This window comes from Mytilus trossulus, chromosome 2, assembly GCF_036588685.1.
Source record: "Mytilus trossulus isolate FHL-02 chromosome 2, PNRI_Mtr1.1.1.hap1, whole genome shotgun sequence".
NCBI classification, from domain to species: Eukaryota; Metazoa; Mollusca; class Bivalvia; order Mytilida; family Mytilidae; genus Mytilus; species Mytilus trossulus.
Window position 1 is genome coordinate 56,071,482 of NC_086374.1, and position 17,223 is coordinate 56,088,704.

General features: G+C 33.0%; 1 pseudogene; it reads right to left on the reverse strand.

Annotated features, from left to right (window-relative positions):
* Positions 1-260: 260 nt before the first annotated feature.
* The window catches only part of LOC134708621 (tyramine beta-hydroxylase-like), a 53,623-nt pseudogene continuing 36,660 nt past the window's right edge, over positions 261-17,223 (reverse strand).

The following is a 17,223-nucleotide window of genomic DNA, read 5'->3' on the forward strand; positions in this document are numbered from 1 at the left end:
TATGTTATGCACCTGACTATAATCAATTATTACTGAAACAAATTTGTGATGCAAATAAAAAAGATAACATATACTTACGACCTATTGACTTTGTTGGGTTTTTTTAAAACTCATTTGTATGTGCCGTTCTGTTGATATAGTTGTTAACTTAAATAGACCATCTTATTGGATGATTACGGAGTTCTATCTCGAAATCTTTGCACGTATTTTATGGCTAATTGATAAAACAACTTGTAAATTTGATTTTATGAGAATACTAGCTAGGTAATATACATCAAAGCTAAAGTTAAAAATAGACTGAAACTATATGCCTTTACATTGTCACTTTTGTTTTCTCGAAAACAGTATTTTATTAAACTAATGGATGGATATTTTCTCTGTAACTTAAAGATCATAAAATCTCCTAGATCACCGCGTAAGCATTCATGTTCTCGTAGATTTCGGACTTTTTCAGTACAGTTCGAAGAACAAGTAGTATCACAGTGCATAGCTAGTTCAATCATCATGAATCCAATATATTCATTACCACCAGACAGGAAGTCCTTCCACCTACATCCATCAATTATTCCGCCAAATTGTGGCATATATCTTTTACATTTTTCAACTGTTTTCCATGTTGTACAGTATGGCAGTGCTATATTTTGTGCAGGATAATATGTGATAAATCCATAGCACATTTCATCGGAAGTTCCTTCGCCAAAGAAAATAGTTTCGTTTGACGATAGAGAGGAATATGTGCATGTAGTTCTTATTTCATCCCCAGGACGAATCCTTATAGGAGGATCAAATCTACAATGAAAGTATTTTATTTTAAATGTGATTTAAGTGTGTGTTAAAAAGTATGTGATTTAAGTGTGTGTTAAAAGTATGTGATTTAAGTGTGTGTTAAAAGTATGTGATTTAAGTGTGTGTTAAAAGTATGTGATTTAAGTGTGTGTTAAAAGTATGTGATTTAAGTGTGTGTTAAAAGTATATTTCAAATTTAAATTTCACAAAAAAACTCTTTTAAACACACGCAAACATAGATGTCTTTTAGTGATTTATTAAAAAATGTGGTGTGATTGCCAATGAGACAACTATCCACAAGAGACCAAATGACAGAGAAATTGACGACTATTTGTCATTCTAATGCAACAACGTTTGTAACGTTCATTTTGATTGGATAACGTCACTTTCTTACATGGCATCAATTGACAATTGATGCTATGGGACCTACGCGCAAGCGCAGACGGCATATGACAGATTTTAAATACATGTTTTAACGTTGTTTTCTGTCAGTTTCATTAGAATGGAGATAACAATATTGTATTTTAAGCTCCGACGGCATCAATTGGGGATTTGATGGTCGCAAATACCCGTTTACTGTCTCCGCTAACGCGTCGCCAGTAAACTTAATTTGCGACCATCAAATCCCCAATTGATGCCGTCGGAGCTTAAAATACAATACAGTTATCTCCTAATTGTACGATCTTCAACAATGAGCAAAGCCCATACCGCATATGTAGATATAAAAGACCCCGAAATGACCATATAAACAATTCAAACGAGAAGTTGTCTTGGATGCTTTCTCGTTGACCACATACATCTACTTTATATGTATCTTTTATTTTCATTTTAGGTTATTAAATATCCCTTATACTTAAATCTTGGCATCTATGATGAGTTTATTTACCACTTAACATGTTTGTACGATGGCCGAAGTGAGCCGACAAAAATATAACTTAAACTTTATATAGTACTGTACAGAAAGTTTGTACATAGTACTTTCTTGTTGTTTTACTTCCTGGTTAAAAGATAGTACTCTGTACAGAAAGTTTGTACATAGTACTTTCTTGTCGTTTTACTTCCTGGTTAAAAGATAGTACTCTGTACCGAAAATTTGTACATAGTACTATCTTGTTGTTTTACTTCCGGGTAAAAAGATAGTACTCTGTACAGACAAGTTTGTACATAGTACTATCTTAATGTTTTACTTCCTTATTAAAAGATAGTACGCTGTACAGAAAGTTGGTACAGTGTACTATCTTTTTATTGGATCAGAAATTACAATAGCAGTGTTTGTGGAGACTAGCTATTTGATTTATCGACGTATTTTTATCTGGTTCTTTCATCATGTTCATTGACTTTCATGATAAATTGTAAGGGAATGCTAGATATGAGTTATAATTAAATGCGGTTCCTTCAACCAACATACGTAATAATTCTTAAGACTTTACACTGTCTTTTTTTTAAATTTCATTCAATGAAAGTTTGTTGCCTATAATTAAAATTATAACTAACAGTGTTTCGGGATTTTTTGCTTATACTATTAAAGCATGGGTCCCTTTTCAAAAGTCTCCCAACTATTTCCTTGATTAAGCAAGGTATTCTTTGATATTTTTGTTACGTGTATACGCTATGATAGGCACCTGGGTGAAGATTTCACCACATTGTTTGTCTTTTGCAGATTGCTCCAATGTTTTCTTATAACCTTACTAAGGTTTTTTACCATTGGATTATATTTAGATGAGAGAGAGTGGGACATTCTTTGTCCTATCGGCCTTCAATAAGGTTGTTTTTTCTGCTTGTGTCATTTTTAACGTTTCTTATAACATTCTCTGTTTTATTTTTACAGTATCCTCTTTCAACTAACTTATCTTGTTAGTTAGTTAAGTGTCTATCTAACTCATTGATGTCACTATTATTTCTAATATGACGTATCATAGATTCACATACTGTAATACTTGTGAATGTGTGTTTCGGATGTGCACTAATGATTGGTAAATATTGATACGTTTCAGTTTTTAACCGGATTTTTGGGACAAAAATGTCGGTTATTGATTTTGGGATGTACGGCGGGCGGCCGGGCGGGCGGGCGGCAATCAAATGTTGTCCGTGCATTAACTCATGAACCGTTCAACCAAAGCTTTTAAAATTTTAATATGTTGTTACTGACAATTAAATGAAGGTCAAGTTCAATAATGGCGATTTTGACGCTAACCCTTCAGGAGTTATGGTTCTTGAAAGATCGTAAAATGGCGTTTCCATTCAAGTTGTTGCATTTACTCATGAAACATTCAATCTAAGCTTTTCAAATTTTAATATGTTGATACTGATGACAAAATGGAGGTAAAATTGACGATTTTCACTTTCACCATTCATCAGTAATGGTTCTTGTGATATTGCCATGACACAAATAAATGTTGATAAATCCGGTTTGCTGTCGTTGTGATAGCATCTAAATAGGTCATACTAGAACTAGACACCTCAAATGTGAATTAAAGTAGAGGGTCAATTTTGTTCGCTATGTTAAAGAAATCCTCAACCTGTTTTAATGTGCATGTGAAGACCACAAACCGTCATCTCTGTATTGACAGTGTAATTTGATGTTTTCTCTCCATTGAAACTTATCTAAAATATTTATTAATAGCACAGACAGATGTAAATCTGTGCATGTCGGAGAAAATATATACATGGACGTCACGTTGCATCATAGGCAATAAGAATGCAATCTTTCTTGACCTCATGTGACTCTATTCTATTAATGAAGGCTTTTGTATCTTGAATGTAAAAGTTATGCCTCTTCAATAATAGTTTTAAAATTAGATCCAGTAATCTTTCAATGCCACTCGTGGGAGAGTTACACTTTAATATTGATGATTGGTCGGTAAGGAATGTTTATGTTTCCAACTATTTGACCATCTCGAAATGCCTCATTAATAATTTCTAGATTGATTTTAATATGTATTTTTGGTGTTTACAAAATGTATAACACTTTTTATCAGAGGTTTTTCTGTTTTATGCAGCTTATCCAGAAACAAATAGCATATATGTATAAATGTTATTTTTTCACTTTTCGAAGAAAAAACATTGACTTTTTTGAATTTATACATATTTTGTCCAATTACACATATCATTTCTTTTTTTTTTAATAATAAATAAAATGTTTTGTGTTTCATTCATAAAAAAACCAATGATAACTAGGAACACAAACTTTCTGTACAGTTTAAGAAATTTTTAAAAGGAAGTTCAACTAAAGTAAAAATGGTGGTTATGTACTTCTTGATTTCATAAAAAGATATACCCGGAAGTAAAACACGAGATAGTACAATGTACCAACTTTCTGTACAGAGTACTATCTTTTTACCCGGAAGTAAAACAACAAGATAGTACATTGTACAAACTTTCTGTACAGAATACTATCTTTTAACCAGGAAGTAAAACAACAAGAAAGTACTATGTACAAATTTTCTGTACAGTACTTTATAAAGTTTGAATAGTAGTTTTGTCGGCTTACTTCGGCCATCGTATGTTTGTATATCAAGACAACAGAACGTATAGGTCAATCTTCTCATCAAACTTCTATTTTTGTCGGCAATACTGTTGATGATTATAACATTATTTAAGACGCACGCACACCTCCAGTAAACAAATATGAATTATGTATTACCGTATAAGGATGGAAAAGATAAGGTCAATTTCGGAACAAAAATTAAGACTCTTCAATGATGTGCTTTATTAGAGGTTTCCAGATTTGCTACCGTACCAACCGTAGTACGAAGTGGGAGCCGTCATTTAACTTTTGAAAATTATTTATGTATACACTTTATATCAACAAACGTTTTAGGAATCATATGCAGAACTGTTTTGATAATTTTTGACTGTAATTTGGGACTAATTTCATGTGGTTTCTTCTTGTATTCGTAGGAAACAATAGTGTGTGCACTCGACTATGCTTTCAAGCAAACGTTGCAAGTAACCGTCGGTACGAAAGGTTTATAGTTTAGAGTTAGTTCCCCGTGAAACTACATAGATACAAATAAGCTCAATTACAAAACAAATTGAAAACTTTATAAATTTTGTTTGTAATAACTTTATGTATCATTATAAAATGTTAAAGTTTTGTATTTATTTTGGTAAGGTTTAAGAAGACATGATCAAATAAAATGTATTTGAACAAAATAAATTGACCTTAATAACAAAAGAAAAATGACAAAATTAATATAAAACCAAATTTTCTTTATGAAGTTCATTTCAGTCACGTCTCAGTCCTTACAGCTGAACGGACGTGCTGGGTCAGCTCTCCTTTACCCGCTATCTTCGATGAGGGTTTATTGCTAGATGGTCAACGACATACTACCAAGATGACAGAAACCAATCCATGCCGTACAGAGAGACGTAGTAGTAGGCGTACCCGCGTTAACATGCCTCCAAAACCATTGTCTATTATGGGGAGTGTCATGCCGATTAACGTCCGAGGGCTGTATCCTAGGCTGTTGGGTGATACGACCTACATTTCACTGCCTCAGGGCTTTGGTCCTGATAACGCTTCCTGTCATCTTAGAACTACGTCTACCAGTACTCCATCATCGAGGCTAGCGGGCTGCCAAGCTGACCAAACTGGCCCTGAAAGCAGCCGTTGTGAAGTAAAGAAAACAACAAAAATAGTCAAAAAGTAAAATCAACTCACCAAAACCAAGATGGCGGCCTCCATTCGGCGTCCTTTGCTACCCGTTCCTGACCCACGGCATAAAATATTTAAATGCTCACCAATCGTCTTCGGGCACCGAGCCGACCGTGCGAGGGCTGAAAAGCCAGTCAAGGTCGTTAAACACTTCCATATATTTATGAAGTACGCGTGAAGTTTGAGTATTTGATGCAATAAATGTAACGAACAGAAGAATAAAGATAAAAAAAACTTTTCACGGGGTATAGAAATAAGATATAATAAAGTCCAGGGAGACATTTTTTTTATTATAAATTAATACTCTGTTACAATTGGTACTGTTATTATTATTTATTTAAAAGAAACCGAATGTGTCAAAACGTTTGATTTCTAATTATTGTACTGAATATGTGTGTCATTATACTTAATAACATTGCCTTGTGATAATTTTGTGTAATATATCTGTTGTATATATATGTTGAAGAATTGAATAAAGATAGAAAAAAATAGACGTCGGGAATGAAGTTATAAAAAATACAAGGTCGTTTACATCTTCAATTTGAACAATTATGCATAGAGATATGGCTGATATCGAAGTTACTGGCATCCTTCCTTTTTGGACAATCATCTTAACCGTCGGGCTTAAAGTTTTTCTTTATGAAAGAAAACCTCATGAAATCAATATGCTCTATAAATTTTAGAAACATGCCCTTTTTTAAAACACAACTGTTCATATATATTTTTCGCAGTAAGCCGAGAGAGAAAACTCAGAAAAACTGGAGTTAAAACTATTTCAAGTAATATCGTCTTCATGATACAAGTACATACAAACCTGAACAATTTACATAGAACCATTTACCTACCGATGAAAATTATCCTTAATTCGGAGTTCATAAATCAGTGTAAATGGTGCAAAAGACATTACATAGCAACATAGTATTTCTCGTAGAACATACCGAAGAGTTAGAAAAACATATTCACATTGAATTAGACTAAGTGTAAATATAGCGTCAAAGTATTGCCGTTATCAGTAAACAAATTCGCTGTGTTGTATGAAGTTTTTCTGGCAATGCTGTACGACAAAAGGATTAATGGATGGATATTGGTTTAACATTACCCCTCGTTGATTATATTATACTACTCGCAGACACGTGCAATACACAATCTGACTTGCGACAATATTTACAAATATTAATGTAATAACAATGTCTAGTAACATAATAATAATAAGCTAACACGATGAAGTAACATCGTGATGATAAATATTTCGACTCAAAAAATGGTTTTCGATAGTGTCATAAAATTTATATTCATTCTTTAAGTAATTAATATAATCAACAATTTTATTAAAAAGTTCAGTAACAAAATATAAGGAAAAAGATAGATCGATAGTTTTACAATGTGTGTTGCGTTTTATGAAAAAAAATGTTGCTCAAATGATCGAAAAGATAGCTTAATTAGTAAAAAATTATTTTAATGAGAAATCAATGTACTCATTTTTGCCATTAGCACGTGTACTAGTTCAGTGACGCATCCAGAACTTTTCATAAAATGAGGGGGGAGGCGGCGCTCCATCAATGCTTCAGTGATTCCCAATATAATTAACCAAATTTTTGTAATGAAAAAGGGGGAGGGAAGTCCCCCTTCCCCTGGATCTGTCTATGTAGTTATTAACGACACCAGTAAGGTACAAGTAAGATATTAGATATTATTAATAAGTAATTTCTAATTATTCCAATTTATATTTAAGTATTAGAAAACATTCTTTATTCTAATCCTTTTACTAATATATAGAAAACAAAAACATAGCCATACAGAAACGCAAATCTATATTTAGAATATAAAGGTCGAGGCAACTCAGTTCCAGTAAGGACTGTTTGATTCATTCTCTTTTGCACAAAATAGATTTTATCGTATAAAATCACGTGCAAGGTTTTCTAGAAGCAGTGAAGTCGTAATAAAATAAAAGATTAAGGTTTTTATCACTGATATGCAATTTTGTGCTCTATTTTCATCATGATACATACATTAATCTCATGCATTAAGTGAAACCTCCCAAACAGCACCAACGGTTGTGTTACGTACCAACCGTACCTGATACGTAGCAAATCTGGAAACCTCTAATTGGACCTGTGTTTTCAGGGGTCACTGATGAATCTTACGTACATGTAGAAAACACGTGCGTCTAGTGAATACAATTTTTAATCTTGAAACCTATCAGGAGTTTATCTACGTAATTAGATATTTTGAATATGTTGAACACATCTATTCCATAGAACATAGACAAAGGATTTAACAGATATAGTTATAAGTAAAAGATGTGGTATGTATAAATAGCAATGTGACAACTCTCGATCCAAGTCACAATTTGTAAATCACTTAAATATTAAAGCACGCCTTTCAACATGGTTCCTTGGTTCACAACGAACAGCAAACCATCAACGGTATTAAAAATGAGTAGTGAAGTCCGTCTCATCTCGTGACTTATATTTAGAAATTGACAATAAATTAAGGGTCGGTTAAAAAAAACCCGACAAAATATATATCTTTCCAAATTGTGATTTTTCTATTTCTTTGTAGCAATATTCTATAAGTCTATACGTAGTTCATATCTCCAATGCGATACAATATTCCAGGGCTTTCATTTGCTATGATGATTTGTTTGACAAAGGGTTGTTGCGAACAAAGGAACTGTAAATCCAAGATTTTAATAGGTTAGCGTTGTATCTGCTTATCCGTTCAGAGCATATACGATTAGCTTACTTGAGTTTGTGTTGCTCAGTTTCTAGTGTGTGTTGTGTAAAATTGGATGCCTGCTTGTCTGTTACTTTTTAGCCATGGCTATATCGGTTTATATTTCGAATTATGAGTTGGAATGTCCGTTTGATATCTATTACCTCTCTTTTACAAATTTGAATGATTCGCATTTATGTAGGCACTAGTAAACTATGTCACTCTCTAATAATCATGAAATAGCTGGTTTTATATTCCTGATGCCCTGTTTTTGATTAAAGATAATAGTACACCGGTTGAAACTAAAATTTACTACAAAAGAGATTTGACGGACGCCATCACGAGTTGATTGACCGTTATGGAATATCAGTTATACAAATGATATCGGATATGTTCCTTATGTCGTAACTACCAAACCCGTTCTCTTTACGTGAATGTGACTTACCGAATTAGACTTTTAACAGGCTTTGTAACACGACAGATGCCACATGTGAAGCAGCACCTGAAATCACCCCCAGGTTTTGGTGGGGTTTATGTTTTTGTTGTGCCCGTATTTGTGACATTTTGTTCACGCATCTTTGTCAATATAATGGCATTTGATGCGTCTGTCATACAAGTGAGAGGTTTAACGCTATACCTCAAGGTCCAATTCGCCATTTTCTACACATGAAAAGCCAGTACCAAGTCAGGAATATGACAGTATCCCATTCGTTTAATGTTTTTATCATCTGATTTTGTCGTTTGATTGAGATTTTCAGTTTTGAACTTTCCTCGGAATTCAGTATTTTTTAGATTTATACTTTATACATAATTGTGACAGATGAAACAAACCAGTCATTCTACCAGCTTTTGAGTTATAAAATAATTAATGCACTCACTGATAAAATACTGGTTTGTCATATGTATATTCCTCCTCATGAGTAATGTCTCTTATTTTCTTGTTTCCTCTGTATACCTCTATATTTTGTTGTATACCTACAAAACACATATATACTGATATTATAATGCAATTGATATGTTTATTGTCATGTACACAATAAGTTAACAATATCAACGAAAATAAACATATAAATCGGCTGTTGTCTGCTCTATGTTTGGGTTGTTGTCGCTTTGACACATTCCCCATTTCATTTATACAATTATTTAAATCCAGTAATCCTAAGTTCGTTTAATTTCTTAATGTAAAAAGAAATGTATGATCCCAATTCATTTACTTGTGGTGGTGTTGATGGTTCGAGAATAAAAATCAACTTTTAAGCAGAAAAATCATGATCAGCAATACTTCCAAATTTCAGATTCCTATTTAATTTACATTACATAGATATAAGAAGATGTGATTTGTTTCATTCTAATATGTAATGTTGATTGGCTAACAGCATTCACTAGTCATTCAGAAATTAACCTTCATTTCAAAATTAAATGTAACATTCACGATGACACGAGCTTCCGCAATAAAGTGTACAAGTAAATACAATGGATTCATTCATTTTCGTGGGTACCAATTTTCGTGGATTGCGGAAATCTTGCATATTCGTGGATATTTAAATTCGTTGTTTGAGAAAAGTTTGCATTCATTCCTATTGTAATTTTGTATTTCGTTGAAGATTTATTTTCGTGGTTCCCCTGTTCCCACAAAATCCACGAACATTGGTATCCAACGAATATTAATGAATCCACAGTACTTGATAAAAATCGTGTTTCATGATCCTAGCAAAACAGTGTAGTGTTGACTGCTTCTATTAATACTTTTATGGGGTTGAAAAAGCATTAACCGTGCCCTAATATTTAGAATGAAGCACTGGTATTGCTTTGTTTCAGGTTGATATTGTTTTAGGGAAGTTAACCTGCTTTGTATAAAAATCACTGTGATTCACACAAAACAGTATCTGAAACTGATATTATCAAGATGCTTGATTTCTTGATTGACAGCATATTAATTACGTTTGGAGGCCGTGTTTTACAACAAACTATCAACATTCTCATGGGAACCAATTGTGCCCCTCTTTTTTGTCGACTTATTCCGTTATTCTTATGAGGCTGAATTCAGACAGGAACTTCTTAGGAAGAAAGCAAAGAAGTTAACAATATCCTTTAACTTTACGTTCCACTATAAAGAACATGCCTGTGCCAAGTCAGGAATATGACAGTTGTTATCCATTCGTTTGATGTGTTTGAACTTTGATTTTGCCATTTGATTTGGGACTTTCCTTTTTGAATTTTCCTCGGAGTTCAGTATTTTTGTGTTTTTACTTTTTATCTCACTAAATGATTCATAACTTGTCGATTATGTTGAACGCATTCTAGCAGGGCCTCTATATACGGTGTATATATCTCCCCATTGATACGATATTCCCGTGCTTGTATTTCCTATCATGATTTCATTGATAGAGAGTAGCTTCTTACAAGGAAGCAAGTAAACCAGAGTTCCAAATGATGGGATTTGAATCATGTCTTCGTAAATTTTACGAACGCCATTACGAGTTGGTTGACCGTTATGAAATATCCGTTTCACAGATGATATTGGATATATTCCTTGTGTAGTATCTACACTCCCTTAACCTTTTCACGAATATGTCATACCGAATTAGACTATTAACCGGATTTGTATTAACATGAGCAACATTACAAGTGGTACATGTGGAGCAGAATCTGCTTACCCTTCTGGAGCACCTGAGATCATCCCACTTTTTTTTGGTGGGGTTCGTATTGCTTAGTCCTTAGTTTTCTATGATGTGTCTTGTATACTATTATTTGTCTGTGTCTTTTTCTTTGTTAGCCATGGTGATGTCAGTTTATTTTCGATCTATGCGTTTATATGCCTTTCTGGTATCTTTCGCCCCTCTTTTGACATACCCCTGATTCATCCACTGTCTGCTCAGACACTGGTGATGTTTTACAAAGTCGGTGTAATTGCTGTATGATCTTGAATACCGAATAAGTTGGGAAATGTATATCCCACATGCAGGTGAAGTTGGTAAATTGCTACTAAGATGTTTCTTTAATTTCTAGTTCTGATCAGTTCTATAGGATACATTGTATATGAATGGAACCAATTAAAAAAAGTTTAAATTGTAAATGGAAAGAACATCATAAATATAAATGAATGTAAAATTAAATGACTTGGCTTATTTGATCTCTGGATACAACTAGCTGAACAAACAAAACTGTGTTCTACTTCACGGTGGTATTTTACCTTTATAATGCATATGGTTAACTGCTCTTGTAATAAAAACACCTTTCGGAAACATCACTTCTGTACAGGCACTGGAACAGCTCGAACGGAAGCTTATGTTAGGAACTCGTGGTGGAATGTTTAGGTACTCTTGTCCCACAGCAAACATGCCAGCTTCGTATTGTCGAAGATTTGGAGTATAAAAAAGCTCTAATCCAGAGGAATCTGTCATGTTTAGAATTCTATTTCGATTATTCCAATGAATCTGAAAAATTAACTCGCAAAACTGTATTAATATTTTACACAGATACCTGAAAATATTTCAATTCGAAAGCCAAGGATTTGGAATACGCGAAGAGCTGTATCTTCAAAAATCATTAAATATATATAGCTTAATCCGCGAAAAGTAATTTACAGTACAAGCAATATCATTTTATCATATGTTTATGTAGTATTAGTAGTATTAATGAGCGATTGCTGAAGTCCATGTTTACCAAGTAAAGTTTATTTTTACATTTGATTTGCTATTTCACCAAGCAAGTCCGAATTTTAAAAAAAAAAAAATCAAAGTTAGCAAGTTAAAGATTGTGTTCAAAATGTCGTTTCATCACTTAAAAAACTTTGAGAGCAGCTATTCTTTTTATACCTGTAAAGCTGCAGTTTGGAATCCAGATGATCCAATTTTAAATCCAGTAGAATTGTGGAAACAATCGCCATCACTTCCAACTGTCCAGGTCCCAATCATATTGACACATTGTCTGTGAGCTAACATTCCACATTCATATGGTTCTTCCGATGGTATAATTTGTCCTTCTACGAAATATTGAAAGTTACAGTAATTAAAACAAACAGGCGAGAAGGGTACAGCAAACTAGTTTTGACGTTAATGCATCAAGGTACATAACTCCTGACAGCAATCAGTGCAAATTCTCAAAATCAGACATGAAGTCCAAAAAAAACCTATTTTAAAACGATTTGGTCAAAAGCTGATTAAATTATCACAATGAAAAGACATAATGTCGTTTTCCATCAATAAAGGACAATATACTAAACAGCAGAAAAAGTAAAAATCGTTACTGTCGAATTCTCATTTCTTATTAGAAGGGAAACGATATAAGTATCATGTTCTACACAAGACACATAAATCTAGAACGGCAATATAGAAATCGTCAGTATCTATTTTTTACTAAGTTAATTTGCTTATTAAGTTTACCAAAGAACCATGCTGATTTTAATGTTTTACAAATGTTAATCAATTTTATGTTTTGATTTCAGCTAAGTAACCCATGCCTTATAGATCCACTAGTTACATGTTTTTAAGTACCATTGGTGTGTCCTCTACAAAATCAAAATGGGGGCAGTTGATACCTCAATAGAAAAATTTAAGTCATGAAATCACGTGCCTGTCCCAGGTCAGAGGTTTTGTAAGTGATGCCCTATATTTCAACTAAAGATTTATGTAATTTTGAGACTTTGATGACCGATCTTTGACTTGTTTTTTTTGTCATAGTTTGATTTTTACAGATTCAGGACAGTTAAGAGTTCAAAATGTTGTTAGGAATCTTTACGAGACTTCTGGTTTATTTTGTTATTTTTTGGTATCTCATTGAAATTACTTTTTTTTCCAATCAATCATACATGTTTCTCCTATGTTCTGGATTATTTTAACAGGTACTTACCTTGTTCGTTACATCCAAACAGAAGTATATGGTGTGTGATATCTTTATTATCAATGATCGGTTTTGTTCCCACAAGATGAAATGTATCATTTCTAGGTAGTCCAAATAACATACAATAGTATGATGTCTGTTTTGATGGTATACTGGTTGCTGGAATCCGAAGAGATGTTCGGAGAATGCCTTCAACAATAAATTAAATAAGAGGTTTTTTATATTAAGTTAAGGTTTATGATCCCTTCTGTAGCAATGTAAGTTATAAACATGTTAAACTGCGAAGATAATGAATAATGAAATGCTAGCAATTATTTCCTTTAAACAAGTTTATAAAATAATTGGTTAAAACAAATATAAATATAGGCCAATTGGAGTACACATTCTAGGGTGTGCTCGCCTTTAGTGTCTTAGCACGAGTTTTTTTTTTGAAACTAAAGGTTGTTTTTAGGAGTTTTTGTAAACAATAAACACCTGCAAATCGTAGAAAAACTAGTGAATTACCTATGTTTAAAATGTTTTTACAAAAATCTATGTATTAAAGTCTTTGGATTTTCTACAAAAATTTTGGTTGTATTTGCCACAAAATTCCTTTTTTTTGTTGTTTATCTTAAATGCAATGAAACAATGAAATTAATAACAATTCTTTGCACGAAGTTTCCCGTTGGAATATGTACAAAATGGCCCATCTCTATGATGTATTATGTTTATTGTTTTGATATTATTGAAGTTTGAAAATTTCGTAATCCACATTGTTACAGAAGGTATCATAGACCTTTAAACATGTATAAGAGGTATTTTAATCCGTAATTAACCGATCAACGTTAACGTACTAAGTCTGCCAGCTTCTCTACTAATCCCTTTCAAAGTTTATAGAAATTATCCGCGATAAATCATTTAAAATACATAGCCACAAATTTACATTTAAGTTAGGAACTGTAGTGCATGTGTGGACCAGAATCATAACAAATTCACAAAGAGTTCCACTACAACCGCAAAGTTCCCGAACAATGTAGATGTTTGTTATCTAATATGCTAATCCTTTTTGTCCCATTGACATTTGAATGGAGGATAGAGCAAAACCAAAGTAGGAAGGTATGAAACCTTTAATAGATTTCTCCATTGCTTTTTGTGTCCATTGCTTTTTTTTCTTTCCGTTTGACACATGTTTTTGTCCCTTGCTCTTTGTCCGTTTTGATTTTTGACCGACTATTTTGCTTTAAATCCCAAAACATTTTCTTTTGTCCACGTCTTTCGGTCCGTTTGCTGTTTATCCGACACTCTTGCTTTTTCCCGACACTCTTGCTTTGTGTCCGTTGTTTTTCTCGACCAAATATGCTGTTTGTCCGACAATTTTGTTTTTCACCGTTGTTTTTTTTTCCGATTTGCTGTTGTTCTTGTAAGTAACAATTGATCCTCAAACTTAATGACATATTTGAAAAAAATGAGGTCTTGGGCTGGACGCTGACATTTCGGTAACAGCTAGACAGACTAGTAGTCCTTTGCTAATTTATGCTAATTATTGTCATTTTGTTTGATTTCTTCTCATACTATTCTAAAATCGGAATACTGAATTTTACTGCATTTTAGAGATATCATAAAACATGTTGAACCCCGTAGCCTTGTTTGCGTCTCTCCCAAGTCAGTAACATCTGGCCTTTGTTACTCTTAAATGTTTATGTAATCTTGGTTAATTTTTATGTTTCTGAGTTAAGGTGACGTTTCATTTATTGTTAAAAGGGCAACTGAAGCACAACCCCTTGGGCGGAAGTTTCTTGCTGTGTCGATGGCATTAAACTGTTTTCTGTTATTTGATCGGGTTATCGTCTCTTTGCACATTTCCCGTTTACTTTTACAAATTGATAGAAGAAACCAGGAAAAATCTTGAACGTATGACGCTCGTTCCTTCTACAAAATACTCATCAGTGACCCTCGAATTAAAAAGATTAAATTGCCAAATAAAGTACGCAGTTGAACATTGAGAACGCAAAATTCCAAAAGGTTTTGTCAATTAGAGCAAAATTATTCTGTTAGATTCGATTGAAATCAAAACTTTACGACGAACTCAATGATTTGTTTCTTCCTTATTCTATCTGTTAATTTTTAGTGTCTTTTTTTTTTATAATTATGGTATTTGCGTAGTTAGTACCTTTCTCATTTAATGATTCACATTTGTCTTTGTTGCCATTACACTGTAGCCATTTGTTCTGTTGTTGACACGTAGCTGATGTCAATGGTTCACATATGCCTGTGATAGAATAATCATAGTGGTAATGTTTTGAAAATACTTTCTAATACATCTAACATATATGTTATGAGATCTTCATATTTAAGAATGTTTCTGATTTATCAAGGTAACGTTCATATGACGGTGACTATTGGGAGTTTTTTGCTTTTTTTATAATCTCACGAATTCATCTACTTGAGATGGCACTAAATTGATTTTCCACCCTTATGACGACTCCAACAATCCTTCAACATATGATTGTTTGATGTTGACAGTATTTTATAGTAGATGCAAGTTGACACAAGTACTTGTTGCTTTAATGATGATTTCATATTGCATACATCATATTGACACGTCGGTAAAATTTCAAACTATTTTATGATTTCCTAATTTTCTTAAATTCTATACCTTATTGAAAAGAAATAAGATTACAAAGATACCTAACTCCAAGAGGAATTCAAAACGTGCAATAACAAATGCTCAAACACATTTAACGAATGTGAAACAATTGTCATATTCGTGATTTGGTGCAAACATTTCATGGTATAGAAAACCTGCTTTTATGGCTGTCTAAACCTCTCACTTGTATGACAGTCACATAGAAGTCCTTCATAATATTGACAACAATGAGTGAACAAAATAATCAGACATAATAGATATGTATGTCAAAAATTGAAGCAGTCAACATTGTAATATATATAATCGTTGGTGTTCTTGTTTGAATGGTTTTACACTCGACATTTTGGGGACCCTTTATAGCTTGCTGTCCAGTGTGAGCCAAGGCTTCGTCCTAACGGTCGTACTTTGACCAATTGTGGTTTTCTTTTATAAGTAATGATTTGGTTGGAGAGTAATCTCATTTGGCACTCATACCGCGTCTTCAAAACTCGAACTTATCTGTAACATGTTTTGATACAAAACACATCTTTAACTGATTCAGATATTACATGTAAAATTGATGAAAACAATAATTTTCAAACATTTCTATATTTCAAAGATTTCCAACAAAATCGCTAAGCTAACAACAAAACTAGGATTCGAAATCTAAACCTCAAAGCATACTTAGTCTTTTACTTTTATTTAATATCATTTTAATACATGGAAGTACGGACAGACTAGCTGAGGGGCGACATGCAAACATATCGAGGACTCATGTAATTTTTCTGTTGCAGAATTAATTTAAAATAACAGAAAATTGTCAATTGTAAATGAGATGTTGACTCAAGAATCATATAATATATAATATGTGTTTTCCCTATAGTTGTATAAAAATTGAAAAAATATTTAACAAACAATAACAAAGTTTATGTGTTGACAACATTTCTTATAAAACAGCATATAAATGTAGTCAACTTGTACTTGAAAGCTTTTTCATTAACAAAAAAGGCAATATATTTTCAAAGCTTTATCCAAAAGTTATCTTGAGTAAACATATTCGAATTTCTTTGATATATTCTGACGTATTCTGAGAACAGACTGTGATTGCATATACCTACATATATACAACAGAAGTTTTGATATTGATGTAATTTTGTTTATTTCATTCAAATTTTTCAATCAATTTTCCTAAGCCATTTCTCTCGCCCTCCTCAGCCACTCATTTTTTCACAATAATAGTACTAAACAACTTGTCCCGGCGTCTAATAAATCAATCATTCATTTCGTAAACTAAAAAACTGCAACTGTTTGTTCAGCTGCATAGAATCAATTATTAGAAGGAAACTGTATCTATAATCTTACAAATAGTAAAATTGAGAATGGAAATGGGGAATGTGTCAAAGAGACAACAACCCGACCAAATAAAAAACAACAGCAGAAGGTCACCAACAGGTCTTCAATGTAGCGAGAAATTCCCGCACCCGGAGGTGTCCTTCAGCTGTCCCCTAAACAAATATACTAGTTCAGTGATAATGAACACCATACTAATTTCCAAATTGTACACAAGAAACTTATATAACAATAATACAAGACTAACAAAGGCCAGAGGCTCCTGACT